The sequence below is a fragment of the Rhinatrema bivittatum genome, unplaced genomic scaffold, assembly GCF_901001135.1.
Source record: "Rhinatrema bivittatum unplaced genomic scaffold, aRhiBiv1.1, whole genome shotgun sequence".
Classification (NCBI taxonomy): Eukaryota; Metazoa; Chordata; class Amphibia; order Gymnophiona; family Rhinatrematidae; genus Rhinatrema; species Rhinatrema bivittatum.
This window is the reverse complement of record NW_021820797.1, coordinates 7,652-23,758: the sequence shown is the minus strand read 5'-3', so window position 1 is coordinate 23,758 and position 16,107 is coordinate 7,652. Positions and strand designations below refer to the sequence as shown.

Genomic DNA, 16,107 nt, shown 5'->3' with positions numbered 1-16,107 from the left:
GTTCCATCAATCAGGGCACGCCACGGAGCTAGGACCCACCCCTGGCCTTACAAGATGCTGGGCGGTCCGCGCGCGCACATAGTAGGGATGTGAATCGTTTTTTGACGATTTAAAATATCGTCCGATATATTTTAAATCGTCAAAAATCGTTAGAGCCACGATACAATACCAATTCCCCCGATTTATCGTCAAAAAATCGTAAATCTGGGGAAGGGGGTGGGCGGGAAAACCAGCACACTAAAACACCCTAAAACCCACCCCGACCCTTTAAAATAAATCCCCCACCCTCCCAAACCCCCCCAAAATGCCTTAAATTACCTGGGAGTCCAGCGGGGGTCCGGAACGACCTCCTGCAATCGAATCGTGTTGTCTTCAGCCGGCGCCATTTTCAAAATGGCAGCGCAAAATGGCGCCGGCCGAAGACAACACGATTCGACTGCAGGAGGTCGTTCCGGACCCCCGCTGGACCCCAGGTAATTTAAGGCATTTGGGGGGGGTTCGGGATGGTGGGGGATTTATTTTAAAGGGTCGGGGTGGGTTTTAGTGTGTTTTAGTGTGCCGGTTTTCCCGCCCTCCCCCTTCCCCAGATTTACGATTTTTTGACGATAAATCGGGGGGAATTGGTATTGTATCGTGGCTCTAACGATTTTTGACGATTTAAAATATATCGGATGATATTTTAAATCGTCAAAAACGATTCACATCCCTACTATGTGCGCGCGCGGACCGCCCAGCATCTTGTAAGGCCAGGGGTGGGTCCTAGCTCTGTGGCGTGCCCTGATTGATGGAACTATATTAGGAAGTCCCTGCCTATGCTTCCTTGCCTTGGCATGTGGTGCAATGTCTATGGTGAAGAGACTCTGATCCTTCCATATATTCAATAAAAGACTTTGATCCTAAGTTCATGGGTTCAAGCCCCCACACTAGCACTTCTAAGAATTAATTCAAGGCTTGTGGGTTCAAGCCTCCACATCCATGAAACCAAGAATGCTTGATTCCAAGTCTGTGGGTTCAAGGTCCCACTTCGAGAATTCCAAGAACATCCACACTAATTGGAACATCGATATCCTGTTCAGCTGCTCACCCCAGACCTTGCTCTTGTTGACTGTCTCCTGAGTTGTACCGTTCTATCCAGTTTTCAAGTCCACGGTGGCTGGAGATCCATGGCCCGGCTGGATTACCATTGAGCACAGCATGGCATTGTATTGTGTGTGTTAGGTTGCTGCTTTGTTCCAGCATCCTCCTGTTCCTGTGTCTGTCTGTTTGTCTTCCCAGATAGTACCCTAGGACTGTCTCTGGTACTGACCTTGACCTTCCTGTCTGCTGCTTGCATCCTGACCTCTGCCTGCCTTGTGACCTTGTCTGACCTCTGCCTTGTTGACTGATCCTTGCATTCTGACCTCAGCTACCATTGACTACGGCTCTTGATTCTGGCTCTATACCTTGCCTAGTCCTGGTCTACACTGCTTGGGCCTTCCTTGCCTCTCCAGGCCAATAGTGTGAACTCTGACGGTACTCCCTTGCTGATTGTGGGCATGCCTCTCTACTACCTGTCCAGGAGGCCCACCTAAGTCCAAGTGGCCCAGGTCCCTACAGGCTCCATCAGGGGGACCTTGGGATTCCAGTGGTGAAACTCATCCAAGCCTCTGTCTCCTCCTGTGCTCCGCCCCCCTGGGGGCAGGTGCTTCCTGGTCCCTACCAGGAAGTGGTTCTCCACTGCTCCAGGACAATGGTCCATCTCTGAGCACACCTTATTCTTAATGGAAAGAATATAATAAATTTTTGAAGTTACAAGATTTTCAATATATATATATATGATCTGGAAAGGAATATGATGAGTGAGGTTATCAGATTTGCAGATGATACAAACTTATTCAGAGTAGTTAAATCACAAGTGGATTATGATACATTACAGGAGGACCTTGCAAGACTGGAAGATTGGGCATCCAAATGGCAGATTAAATTTAATGTGGACAAGTGCAAGGTGTTGCATATAGGGAAACATAACCCTTGCTGTAGTTACACGATGTTAGGTTCCATATTAGGAGCTACCACCCAGGAAAAAGATCCACGCATCATAGTGGATAATACTTTAAAATTGTCAGATCAGTGTGCTGCAGCAGTCAAAAAGCAAACAATGTTAGGAATTATTAGGAACGGAATGGTTAATAAAATGGAAAATGTCATATTGCCTCTATATCGCTACATGGTGAGACCACACCTTGAATACTGTGTACAATTCTGGTCGACACATCTAAAAAAGATATAGTTTCGATGGAGAAGGTACAGAGAAGGGCAACCAAAATATTAAAGGGGATGGAACAGCTCCCCTATGAGGAAAGCCTGAAGAGGTTAGGGCTGTTCAGCTTGGAGAAGAGACAGCTGAGGTGGGATATGATAGAGGTCTTTAAGATCATGAGAGGTCTGATCGAGTAGATGTGAATCAGTTATTTACACTTTTGAATAATAGAAAGAACTAGGGGGCATTCCATGAAGTTAGCAAGCAGCACATTTAAGACTAATCAGAGAAAATTCCTTTTTCACTCAATGCAAAAATTAAGCTCTGGCATTTGTTGCCAGAGGATGTGGTTAGTGCAGTTGGTGTAGCTGGGTTCAAAAAAGGTTTGGATAAGTTCTTGGAGGAGAAGACCATTAACGGCTATTAATCAAGTTTAGCTAGGGAACAGCCACTGCTATTAATTGCATCAGTAGCATAGGATCTTCCTAGTGTTTGGGTAATTGCCAGGTTCCTGTGGCCTGGTTTGGCTTCTGTTGGAAACAGGATGCTGGGCTTGATGGACCCTTGGTCTGACCCAGCATGGCAATTTCTTATGTTCTTGTTCTGGAACTCTAAGGGTTTCCAACATATACTTCTTCCTCATTTCTTTTGGTGGAGTAAACGGTCCTTAGGAAAGTTTATAAAATGGAGATTTTTCCCTTTTATGATATTTTCCAATCTGGTAGGACAGTAACTGGTTGTCTTTCATCAAAGATGTTTGAAGGTATAATTTACTAAGTCCTGCTGTATTTGGGCGATATTATTCTTATTCACATTACCTTCTTTTTCCAAGTTCCCAATTCGAGAATCTAAATTCCCCAAGTAAGCATAAACTGGGTCCATTGGTTGGAAATATTTATATTCAGTGTTTGTATGGCCTCCCAAATTGTATCCAAGAAATAAGGCTGGGTCTAACCAAATCAATTTTAGACATCTCCGGTAATACGAGCTTCTCTCCAATCCCATCTCCAGCACAGTGTATCTGACTGTTTCCCCAGTTCCCGATGTTAACAAGGAGGGGACGAAAATGGCCTCTGATGTCTCCTCTTGTCCCCACTCACTAGGAGTCCAACTGCCATTTAGGGATGTGAATCGTGTGGCCCGATCGTTTTAACGATCAGGTTCGGCTGGAGGGAGAAAAAAATCTGATCGGTAGAGATGTGAATCGGAATCGGTTCCGATTCCTATCCACATCGCTAATTTTTTTTTAGTGAGGCCCAAGCCGATAAAAAAAAAACCCCACCCCAACCCTTTAAAATTGACCCCTTAGCTTCCCCCACCCCCCCGAACCCCCCCAAAACCTTTTTACAATTACCTGGTGATCTAGCGGAAGTCCCGAGAGCGACCTCCCGTTCTCGGGCCATCGGCTGCGCTAATAAAAATGGCGCTGATGGCCCTTTGCCCTTACCATGTGACAGGGTATCCATGCCATTGGCCGGCTCCAGTCACATGGTAGGAGCACTGGATGGCCGGCGCCATTTTTAAAGATGGCGCCGATCGCCTTTGCCCTCACTATGACAGCGATCGGCACAATTTTGAGTATAGGGATCGGACGCCGGCGTGCAAGGAGGTCGCTCCCGGACCCCTGTTGGACTTTTGGCAAGTCTTGTGGGGGTCAGAAGGCCCCCCCAAGCTGGCCAAAGGTCCCTGTGGGTCCAACGGGGGTCCCGGAGTGACCTGCCGTCCGACGCCAGGACTCAAATTGGCGCCGATAGCCTTTGCCCATACTATGTCACAGGGGCTACCGGTGCCATTGGTCAGCCCCTGTCACATGGTAGGAGCACAAGATGGTGCCGGTGACCATGTGATACGGACTGACCAAAGGCACCGGTAGCCCCTGTGACACAGGCTATCGGCGCCGTGATGAAACCGGCCAACGAGTGCAGCGATGGCTTCCTGACTCCCCGCTGGACCACCAGGGCGTTTGGTAAGTCTTGGGGGGGTCAGGAGGGTGGGGGGTTTACATTTTTATTTAGGAGGCCGAATAAAACAGGAATCTGTTTAATACGTGGGGAGTCGTGATGCGTTTCGCCTCCCCACGTATTTAACAGATAGCAAAAAATAAGTTGTGGATTACAAATACGTGGAAAACGGATGCACACCTCTATCAGAGGCATCCCTCTTCTCTCAACGTAGCCTTATGCTACTACTAGCCATGGGCCCTCTCACAGCCTCAGGCTCCACAGGACCATGAAGACAAATAATACTCATGCGTACAAGTGCTTTGTAAATGTTTTTTCTTTTACTGCTTCTTCATTAAAATAAAATGCACATTAAAGTTAGGTTTTTGGTTTCCTGAGCAGAGTTTGGGTACAGTGCTTCTACTCAGAGCAAGCTCAATCAACATTCTCCCAGCTTCTCTGCTAGGAGATATTCATGCTTTAATGATGTCATGGCAAAATGTAGTACTTACGCTGTCTGAGTCTACTACAAAATTACCTATGGCCAGTCATCTCTTCCACCTACTACAAATGTACATAATCTCAGAAAAAATTAGTTAACCTTAAATTTATTCAAGATGTTCAAATAAATTCTGGAGAAGCTAGACATAGTAGAACCTTGTATTACTACATCAGGCTCATTATCATGTTGTTTACCACTGAAAAGGCTACCATACCAGCGGCCTCTACCGAGACTTGTGCTGAGCTCTTTCACCAGGGAAAACCCTAAAGAGTAGATTTTGAAAGGTAGGCACGCACACATGGACTCGCCGATTTTATTACATGCACGTGCCAGCGCGCACATGTTATATAATCCATGGGACACACACACATGCGCGCTGGATTTTATGATCCACGCATGCATGGGCGGACGGCGCACGCAGTGGGGCCTAATTTTGTAAAAGTATGTGTGGCGATGAAATCGCCAATTTAGGAGCGGACTGAGAGGGCACTTCCCTACTCCCATACCTAAACCCCCCTCCCTCTCCTCCTCACCCCCTAAACCCTATCTTTTTGGGATCTTTTTCTTTGTTTTCCAATTTATGCACTCTGAAGTAACTTATGCACTCTGTGCTTTAAGAGCTGCCTCCTCGGCACTACAGGAAACTCCCTCTTACTCCCCTCGGCTGACTCCACTACCACGGCTCAATGCTCCTGGCAGCTCAAACACAGCCCTGCTCATGTCTCCTGGTCTCTCTCTACCAATGGAAGCACAATCTGAAGAGGCACATCTCTGCTTCTCATCAGATGCAGCCCTCTTATCTCAACGTATCCTTATGCTACTACTAGCCATGGGCCTCTTCACAGCCTCAGGCTCCACTGGACCATGAAGACAAATAATACTAAAAAACAAAAACAATGGATCTCTGGGCAGGCAGCCCTAGAGAAAGAGTACATCCGCAGCCAGCAGTGCCCAGGGGAGCTTTCAGCTCATCAGATTTTGTATTATTATTTACACAGACTAGGGTTTTAATACATAGCACACAATTTTTAGCATGTCTGCTAAATTGCCTTAGCGTGCACATCAAGCTTTAAGTGCATGGGCTCCTATGAAACTGAAAATGCAATCCATCAAATGGCAGGATTCTGATTTTAAAATAAAACACAGACAAAAGACTTTAGAGACACAACAAATAAAAGGCTATAGAAACATAACTTACTGCCCCTGCCTCTTCTCCAGCATATGGCATCTCAGGAGTGGCTCTAGCTCAAACACAAAATAGTTTCCCATTTTGCTACAGAAGTATCAAGTGTGAGAGAAAAGGTAGTTTGACTTTAAAATCTTCCTTTCCAACACCTTGCAGGTATAATGGCAGCAGCTCAGCTCGGGTCAGGCCATGTTACGTTCTTGACATATTGTCAGATGCTGCTGTGGATTTAACCACTTGAAACAGGAATAAATTGGAACCTTGTGCTGAAAATCCCTGCAGGGTATGTTTTCATTTATTTAACTTCCTAACAAAGCATCAATGCAAGCACAAGAGGAGAAATATTTTCTGTTGTTAGAAGGGCACAGCCTGCCAATGGAAAATAGAAATAAGAGTTTCAGGGATGAAATGTGAAATATATAGCTATCCTCTACATAATCTAAAAGACATGATATTTTCTTCTGAATACTGATTTATTTGTCTTCTCTTTCTAGACCGCAGTAAGAGTTCAGTGTACATTTTTAAAAGGCCTTTTAAGCCAGATTACTGTACATGTAGTTCACTTTTTGCAAAAGAGTTGTATTATGGACACAGGTACGATAAACATTTAGATATCCTGGGCCTGGATTGTTATTTATTAATACAGAACAGAAAATATAATTGGATGAAACATATTAGTGGGGTTAGAAGATTCTACCTTATTCATGATAAGTTAAAATGACATAGTATAACATAATATACAGCAAACTGCAATGGGCTTGACATACACAAGTTTGAGACTTAGGAAAAAATTCCAGCAAAAAGTTATTCATTGACCTTTTCCAACATAAGAAGCGTATGAACAGTGTATGGGGGGAGGGGCAGGGGGTATTCTCTCTCAGGTAGATTTTAAAAGGGTTACGCGCATAAGTTATGCATGTAACCCTTTCAAAACCCCCTGCGCACGCCGAGCCTATTTTGCATAGGCTCGGTGGTGCGCCCAAGCCCCGGGACGAGCGTAAGTCCCGGGGCTTTGCTAGGGGGGCGTGTCAGGGGGCGGCATGACGTTTGGGGTGTTCTGGGGGGCGTGTCGGGGCGTGGTGCCAGGCCGGGGGAGTTTCGGGGGCATGGCCGAGGCCTCCGAAATCGCTCCCGGGCTGGGGAATCGCGCGGCAGCGGCTGATCGCGCTCGCGAGTTTACGCCTGCTTGGAGCAGGCGTAACTTTCACGATAAAGGTACAGGGGTGTACATAAGGCTGGGGGGTGGGTTAGGTAGGGGAAGGTGGGGGGAGGCCAATGTAAAGTTCCCTCCGAGGGCACTCCAATTTGGAGCTGCCTCGGAGGGAACGGGCAGCGCACGCAGGGCTCGGCGCACACAAGGTGCACAAATGTGCACCCCCTTGCGTGCGCCGACCCCGGATTTTTGTTTGTTTTCCCTTTGAAAATGGATGTAAAACATGAGGGAAAGTAGTGCCTACAGACTTTGCCTATCTTCACACAGTCTGAAAGTTGCCCTCAATACTGTTTGACCTCTTGGCCTATTCTAATTCATGTGATACTGAAGTGCTACTTGATTCGGGACAATTTTTTCTGCCATCACATTGATAATCTAATTAAAATTTGTCATTGTCAGTTCTCAGTGTCAATGGCCCCAAACTTTGCTTTACTCTCTCATGCTTGAATTGACACAATGCAGTATTCACTTATGGCAATGCTCCAATTTCATACAAAATTAGCAATACTGCTTATCTTTTGGAGCTTTCACTATATTAAAGGCTGAAGGGAGGGAATGATTTTTAAATGATCCATATTTTTAAAGAAATCTATTTAAGATTGACAACTTGCTGTTAATATATAACACTGCCAAATGTATTGCAGAATATTTTATAAGTGCTAAAAAAAAAAAGCACAGAAATCCTCCTGTCTTTTAAGGAGGTAGTTTGATTTAATTAAAAAAAAGAAAAGAAAATATCCAACAGATTATCTTTTGCTGGATGCTTCCAGTGTTCTCAGTCTTTCAGAAAGTTTGTTTTATACTTGATAGACTAACAGGTCATCTGTCAAATCAGACACACAAAACTAACTTGCCTTGAGCTGACCATAAAGAGGGTACGTTTCCATTTTCCAGACCATTTCTTGAGGCCTCTTTCATTTCACCCAAGACCTATAAAAATATTTTTTATTTTCCTCTTTTCTAGACAGTCAATAAGGATGAAACCATCTATACTCATTACAATGACCCTTCGTGGCTTTCCAGATCATGATTTATTGTTGCTAAGTATAGGTGAGATTCAGCCCAGATTAACGAGATGTCAAAATCCTAAATCTTAATCTTAGAATATCTTGCGTTATTTGAAACTTGGCTACCTTTCATAGAACACGTAGAAATTTAAGAAGGAAAAGGTTTTAGACCCAAGCAGACTTAACAACTTTTTAAAGTTTTTGAGCCCTTGTTAAGGATGCTCCTTGAACTGTAGACAATTGTTATTATGGGTATTAGGAAAAACATAAACTTATTCAACTTCCATTATAATTCTTCACTAACACTTTGTACTATACCATGCAGTAAAAAATGTGGATTACTTTTTAATGAATCATTGCTATTTAGGGTCCATTTTTAGTAGAACATCTAATTGGCATGCAAAAAGCCTACTTTTTAGCTGCCACAAATCCAGCCAATATTTAAGCACAATGTCATCCAAAACCATGGTATAAGATATGTGTCCACTCTATGGAGGTAATTTTAAAAAGGAGTTACATGTGTAAATATAACATACTATTGTAGCAATTTTAAAAGGCCATTTACTTAAAGTGCACTTATATGTGAATATCCTATGGATTATTCAATGAATGTAGAATTAAACTACAATAAATGTAGAATGAAAACTGCATGTACTTTTAGCTGAATGAAAATGTACTTAGAAGAGATTTAGTCAAGGCTTGCCAATAATCCCTGGGGGTCCAGCGGGGGGTCCGGGAGCGATTTCGTTGTCGGCTGCCAGTAATCAAAATGGCGCCGATAGCCTTTGCCCATACTATGTCACAGAGGCTTTCGGCGCCATTGGTCAGCTCCTGTGACATGATAGGAGCACAAGATGGCGCCGATGGCCATGTGACAGGGGCTGACCAATGGCGCCGGTAGCCCCTGTGACTTGGTAGTTCAGAGGCTATTCGGCACCATTTTGAGCAAGGCCTGGCAAAGGCGCACATGGGCACGGAGGAACAAATGGCACCCGGGACCCCGCTGGACCACCAGGGATGTTCGTAAGTCTTGGGGGGGGATGGGGATGGGGGGGGGGGGTTGTATTATAGTTAATTTAAATGTTTGGGGTGGTTTTTAATTTAAAAAAAAATGTGCCCCTCTCCCCATGCAAACCCGAAAAACGAAATTTCCCCGAAGTTCGGGGAAAATCCTTTTCGGGTTTCGGGGCCCCCGAACCACCACGAATTAGGCAATTACAACGAAATTGCCTAATTCGTGATAAACGACTGCACATCTCTACTATCAAACAGCTAATTCGGATGGGACTGCCTGGAAGTCAAGGCAGAGTGATTCTAGGGCAAGTGGGGCTTACCCCATAAGTATATGGACAGTGATTTTGACATGGAACTCTACAGGAGGAAAGAGAATCCTAGGAACCTGTTCCTCTGGTTTAAGGACACTGCCTGGAAGTGGCTGTGCCCAGAAGGGAAAACCAGAGTGGAGATAGCCAATGCAGTACCACTAATACCAATGCTTATCATCGAGACCCTCTTTGAAAGGGTGGGCATGGATCTTGTGGGGCCACTAGAGAGAACGACCCTGAGGAAATAAATACATCTTCGTCATGCTGGATTATGCTACCAGGTATCCGTAGTCAGTGCCCTTAAGGAATATGAAGACCCTGATGGTAGCGACCACCCTAATAGAGGTTTTCTCACAACTTGGGCTACCCAAGGAGATCCTGATGGATCAGGACACTCCTTTTATCTCTAAGGTCATGAAACACAACTCTGCACCTTGTTCAAAGTAAAGACTCTCTGGACTTTGGTATATTACTCACAGACGGATGGCCTGGTCAAGCGCTTCAATCAAACGCTCAAAATGATGTTAAAAAGTTTGTGAACAAAGATGGGAACAACTGAGATATACTTCTACCTTACATGCTGTTGGCAATCCGCAAAGTACCACAAAGCTCAATGGTGTTCTCTCCATTTGAATTACTATACAGAAGGAGACCAAGAGGAATTCTGGAGGTAGCTCATGAGACCTGGGAAGAGGAAGTGAATCCTGGGCAGAGCATAGTGGACTATGTTCTCAGAGTACAAGATCACCTAACGAAGGCTGGTGAAGCAGCTCATCAGTGTCTGGAAAAGGCTCAGAATTCTCAAGCTTGAGTTTATAATCGCTCCATGGTCCAGCAAATATTCCAACCAGGGGACAGGTACTTGCTCTCCTGCCATAGTCAGAAAGTAAGCTATTAGCCCATTGGCAAGGACCCTAGGAAGTCCTGGTGAAAACAGGACTCATGGGCTACTTGATAGCTCAGCCAGATAAGCAAAAGAAGACCAAAACCTACCACATAAACCTCCTGAAGAAATGGGAGCTGCAAGAGTGTAGCATGGTTGAGGAAAGAGAATTTGGCCCAGAGGTCAGGCTGAAAACTGGACCAAGCACAAATACCTTCAGAGAAGAGCTGTCCTACTCTACAGACCACTGACTTTAAGCAGTTGGTAAAAAAGAACAAAGAGATATTCTCGAACTTGCCTGGTCATACTCAGGTCGTATAACATATTATTATGTCTCCTGGAGGTGGTAGTATGCCAACAACCTTATTGGATCCTCGAGCCCAGGCACTGTGTCATCAAGGCCGAAGTGAAGGAGATGCTGCACCTCGGCATAATAGAGGAGTCCAACAGCTACTGTTCCTCATCCATCTTATTGGTATTGAATCCAGATGGCATCAGGTTCTGTATTGATTTCAAACAGGTTAACAAACTTAAAACTTGACTCCTATCTGATACCACAAGTGGGTAAACTGATTGAGCGTTGGGGTCATTCCAGTTCATCTCTACCCTTTATCTTACCAAAGGGCTATTGGCAGGTGGCCATCTCATGCCCTGTGGTGAAAAAAAAGACTGCATTTTCTACACCCCCTGAATATGTTGCAGGTTCCTTGTATTCCCGTTTGGCCTTCATGGCCCACTGCCCAGTTTCAATGATTGGTTGACCGCCTGCAAGTGTATGCAGCTGCTTACCTAGATGACATTGTGATCTACAGCCACGACTGGAAGACACATCTTAGCCAACTCCAGGCTGAATTAATCAGTCTGAAGAAATCAGGGCTGACAGTTAATCCCAAGAAGTGCGTGCTAGGTGGGCAAGAGGTCCAGTATCTTGGCTATATCCTGGGGAGGGGAAGTTTCATCCACAGAAAGATCAAGGCAATCACCCAGGTGTCAGTCCTGCAAACAAAGGCAAAAGTGAGGGTGTTTTTAGGCCTTACATGATATTATAGGAGGTTTATCCCTAACTATTCAGAGAAGGGGAGCCTCTCACAAGGTTTAGTGGTAAGAAAGTACCAGAGAAGGACCAGTGGTTGGAGGATGTAGAGAAGCCCTGAAGGAGGCGATATGTTCTGAAGTTGTCCTGGCTAGCCAGGACTTCACTGAATCCTTCACAGTACAAACCAATGCCTCAGAGGTCTGCTTGGGGGCCATCTTGGCCCAGAAGAAGGATGGCCAAGAACATACTATGGCTACAATGACTGGATGCTGATGCCACTTGAGAGATGGTACTCAACTGTCGAGAAGGAGGCCTTGCACTACTACCTGCTGAGACAGCATAGACAATAGGAACAAGGATACAATGTAAGAGTGATGCGGTAGTTCCTGGCCTTGGTAACCTTTCAACTACAAGATCCGACACAGGGCAGGAAAGGAGAATGCAAATGCTGATTTCCTATCAAGAGAGTGTCCCTTTTATAGGCAAATGCTCATCCTGGCAAGGCTGAGCTGAGAAGGAGGGTATGTGAAGGACTGTATAGGAAACGCCCTCAGTCTACCTTAAAATACAAGGCACTGTTTATCCAGCCTGGTCCCCCTTAAGATAGAGAGCTGCAGGGAATCCTGGGTAAAGGGAAGAGCCCTTTCCCAGAGGATAAAAGCTGAGGCCCTGAAAGGTTAGATGGGTGGGGGAGCTAATGGAGTTTCCAGCATATGTAAGACCACTTCCGTCTAAATGTTGTTTAAAGACTTTTCTCTGTGTAATTATTTTCTCTGTTTAACAACTGTGAAGTACCTGAGGCTAACAGGGGAACTGCTGAAGTGTTTTGCTGTCGTTTACTGCCTGTTTTGAAGTGGGGAACTGCTGTAGTGTTTCCTCTTGGTTTGCTGACATTTTGTTTTGGAAGCATACTCAAAGACTAATTGTGGTTTCCTCTGACTGTACCTAACCCACTGATGGTGTGAGCTACCACACCATGAAAATATACATATTATCAGGCATGTTTTATAAAATATAAATTGCATGTAAATACTGCACCTATGTGCCTATATTTTTTTTCACATGTAACCTTTTGAAATTTCACTCCTATAATTTGGAAGGTCCTTCCCCTGAGCGTCATAATTTAGCAAGGTTTACTACATAGACCTCCTTAATAGGGATGTGGATTCGTTTGCGACAAAATAGGAAATAGAGACACTATTTCCTATTTGTCGCATTTCGGGGGGGGGACGAAATGTAAGAAAACCCATGAAATTTTGTGTGGTTTTCTTATCGTATTTCGGGGGGGGGGGGGCACATTAAAAAAACCAACCCAACCCACCCAACCCTTCAAATTGAATTAATTGCAAACCCTCCTACCCTCCCGAACCTCCCCAAGACTTACCGAAGTCCCTGGTGGTCCAGCGGGGTCCCGGGAGCGATCTCCCCCTCTCGGGCCCTCGGCTGCCACTAATCAAATGGCGCCAATGGCCCTTTGCCCTTACCATGTAACAGGGGCTAACGGTGGCCATTGGGTTGGCCCCTGTCACATGGTAGGAGCAATGGATGGCCCCGTGCCATTTTTTAAGAATGTTTTAATCCAACATCTTTACTCCTTAATATGATTTATTGCTCATTTGAATGGAGTGCTCCACATTTTATTTTTAGAAAGGTCATTGTTGTCTTTAATAACAAATCACCTCATTCCATTCATTTCAATGGAATTTTATAAATATTTCTTATTCTCACCACACACTTTCTGAATGTGACCCAGAGAATAGATTTGGAATGTTGTCTGTTCTTTGACCTCTTCAGCATTCTGGAAAGATATTCACTAATCTTTTTAGTAGCTTGTCAGATTCTGCTAGAGACTCACAATCTGTATACCCCAGGATAATGTAGAATATGCTTGTGGAAAATATGCTTATGAGTTAGAGATGCAGAAGGAACATACATCATTGTGCATTTTATGAGATTTGTATTTATGTTTTATTGGCTGTTTTATTTTATCGTTTTGTATTATTTCATGTGATTGTATTTTTCATTTTATCTGTTTAATCTGTTAGTTGCCCTAGGCATTCTATGAAAGGGGGTGAAACATTCTAGCAAAATAAATAGGATCCTTAGTTTTCAATTTAAACTGATTTCCCACCCATAAATTCCTGGATTTTTCCAAAGATAACAATCAGTTTAAAACCGATATTCACTCTAATTTAGGCTGATTAGAAAGCTGTTGCAGTACTGCAAATGCAGGGTTTCAAGGCCTCCAAGCCAGTTGTGGGCCAAAGCACATGCAGAGTTTCAAGTCCTGTTCCCCTGCCCCTGTGAAACCATTCACCCTCCAGTGCCGCCCATGCCGAGTTGCAAGTCCTACTTCTCTACCCCTCAAGCAGACAAAGTGCCTGTTGTCTGATGCCATAAAAAATGCATTGAAGCTGACCCTATCCACTAGAAGCACTTCCCAGCAGGCTCCCTGACCCTGCACCAAAGCAGAAGTGCAGTGAAGCAGAGCACGCGAGCCTCAGAAAGGGGGCAGTTTTCAAAAGGAGTTAGGTGTGTAAATGTTAACTATTGTTGTAGCAATTTTCAAAAGCCATTTCCCCATGCAAAGTGCACTACGTGAGTAAACCTATGGACAATGCCATGGCATCTTCTGCAGTATTCTTCAAAAGCCCCACTTAACTTGAGCAAAGTGCATATACTCTGAGTAAATGGTTTTTAACATCAGGCCCCTAAGCATACTGCAGAAGAAAAGAGGAGAAGCCTGGTGCCACCAGTCAGTAAGGATGAATGCTGGGGCAGTGCAGGGAGGGGTGGGTAGTGGGAGATTCTCAGCCTGGGGTTGCAGGGCGGTGAGAGGGGGGCATGCCTAGCAAGGGATAGGGATGGGCATGCTACTGAGTGGGTGGGTGGGAGAATCTACTTAATATTGTTTTATTGTCCTGGCTTCTTTCCGTCCACCAAATAAATTCCTATATTGTAACTGGAAAAATTAGTCTTTTTTTTTCCCCCAAACTGATTTTCCTCCTGTTTTGTTCTTGGCATAGTAAACCCCTGATAAATTCCAGGAAAATAAAGAACAGTCAAAAACTAAAAATGAAGGAGCCCTATAATAAACAAAATACATAGAGACGGTTCCCATTTCCCCAAGAGTCCCAGATACGGTAACCAGATATTTTCAATCAGTTTTCTATAGCCAAACTTTCAGCAGAAATCATCACTGTAAAGATTTCCAGCTGAAAATCTCCCTAAATCCAGGCACGATTTGTATGACTAGATCTAGGGCTTTATGTGACTGCAGTTGGCCTGCATGTATAATAAGCTTGGCAGGATAAGGTGGAAAATCAGCACTAACTGGCTAAGCCACAACATCCCCCTCCCCTCCCCTCAGTTTAAAAACAATTTAGCAGATTGATGAGTGGGGCATGTTTAAAAGCTGAGGTTTTATCTGGCTTACTCCCAAAATTACCCTGTTTAAAACTTTTCCAAATTGAGCCCATGTATATTATTGTCTATGCAGGAAATCATGCTACTGGAGCAAATTACCGTACTGTGTTTTTCACCTATTATACGATTATAATATAAAGGCAGGATTTTTATAATAATACCCCCACTATCTGATGTGTTCACTAACAAGCACTGTTTTCCTGGTTAAGATGTTAAGAAAAAACCTGGGCGGTGTCGTGAGATTTCAAGTGATCATGTGATTGCAGTTCATATTCCCACCGAAGAGCAAAAAACACCCGCAGGCTTTTTTTTTTTTTTTTCCCTTTAAGCTAGCTTCATAAAATCACCCGGAAAGGGAGAATTCTGTGCTTACTTCTTGCGCAGTGTCAACAAGCCTCGCCTGCGGTGCTAGAAATCGTCAGGTCCTCAAGTCTTTCCCCTTACATTGGAAAGCAGAGTTCAGTGGCCTCTGCAGTGCAGGCCGGGGTGGGGGAGGGGGAAGGGAAGGAGCCCTGCAAGGAAACGAGCACCTGCGGTGAGAGGGGGTGGGGGGGGAGAGGGTTCGCCCACCCGTTCTGCCTGTCTTCCTTCGCTGCTGCAGGCCCGCCCCCGGTGAGGCCGCTCCTCCACAGAACATTAAAACAAATGCTAGGAGATCAAGGTTAATAGATGCATAAAGCAGAAGTAATCTCACGTCAAAGCTGGCCTGACAGGCGATTTGACTTGAGCCTGGCTCCCAATCACTCTTTTTTTTTTTCCCCCCCTGCGCTCCTCTGCTGAGAGCCCTGCAAGGTGTGGACACTTGTTCCTGGCGTTCGCTTGTCAGAAAGGTATGACAATAGAAATTGTTTCTATCTCTGCCAGTCCCAGGTATTAACCTTCCGGCTTGATTTTGTAATTGCGGGGTTTCCACGGAGCCTTAGCATTTGCTATCGATTCAGCCGCAGCGATAACATTTTCCAGTCATAAGGAGGCATTGTTAGAAATATCAGGCAACTCGGGTATCAAAAATATCTGACGGCAGCGCTCACTGTATTCGATTACTTCACCTTTGCCTGGAGCCCTTTATTCTCTTTTTTAATATTGACGGGCACCAGGGAGCAGTTGCTGTCAATTTTATTGTCTAATAATATAGACAAAAGTTTCAATTAACAGCCATCCCCCCCCCCCCCCCAAATAAAAAAAAAAGTCTCTAGGAAATTGTGAATGAGAGCATTTTTATTTGTTTTGCTAGGTTTCTTTTTTTTTTTTTTTCCTAACGTGCCAAGAGGAACAACTCTCTCAAGCTGTTTGTCATGGAGTATGCAGTGCAGCAGCCTGAAGCTCATCCACAACATATGCGACCTTTAG

At 44.6% G+C, this 16,107-nt stretch overlaps 1 long non-coding RNA gene across 1 annotated transcript in view; it reads right to left on the bottom strand.

Moving 5' to 3' along the window:
• The window catches only part of LOC115082142, a 32,669-nt gene extending 17,417 nt beyond the window's left edge, over positions 1 to 15,252 (bottom strand). The window contains exon 1 of the long non-coding RNA XR_003854086.1: positions 15,131 to 15,252. This is a non-coding gene — a long non-coding RNA (uncharacterized LOC115082142). The remainder of the gene's footprint in view (positions 1 to 15,130) is intronic.
• Positions 15,253 to 16,107: the final 855 nt, after the last annotated feature.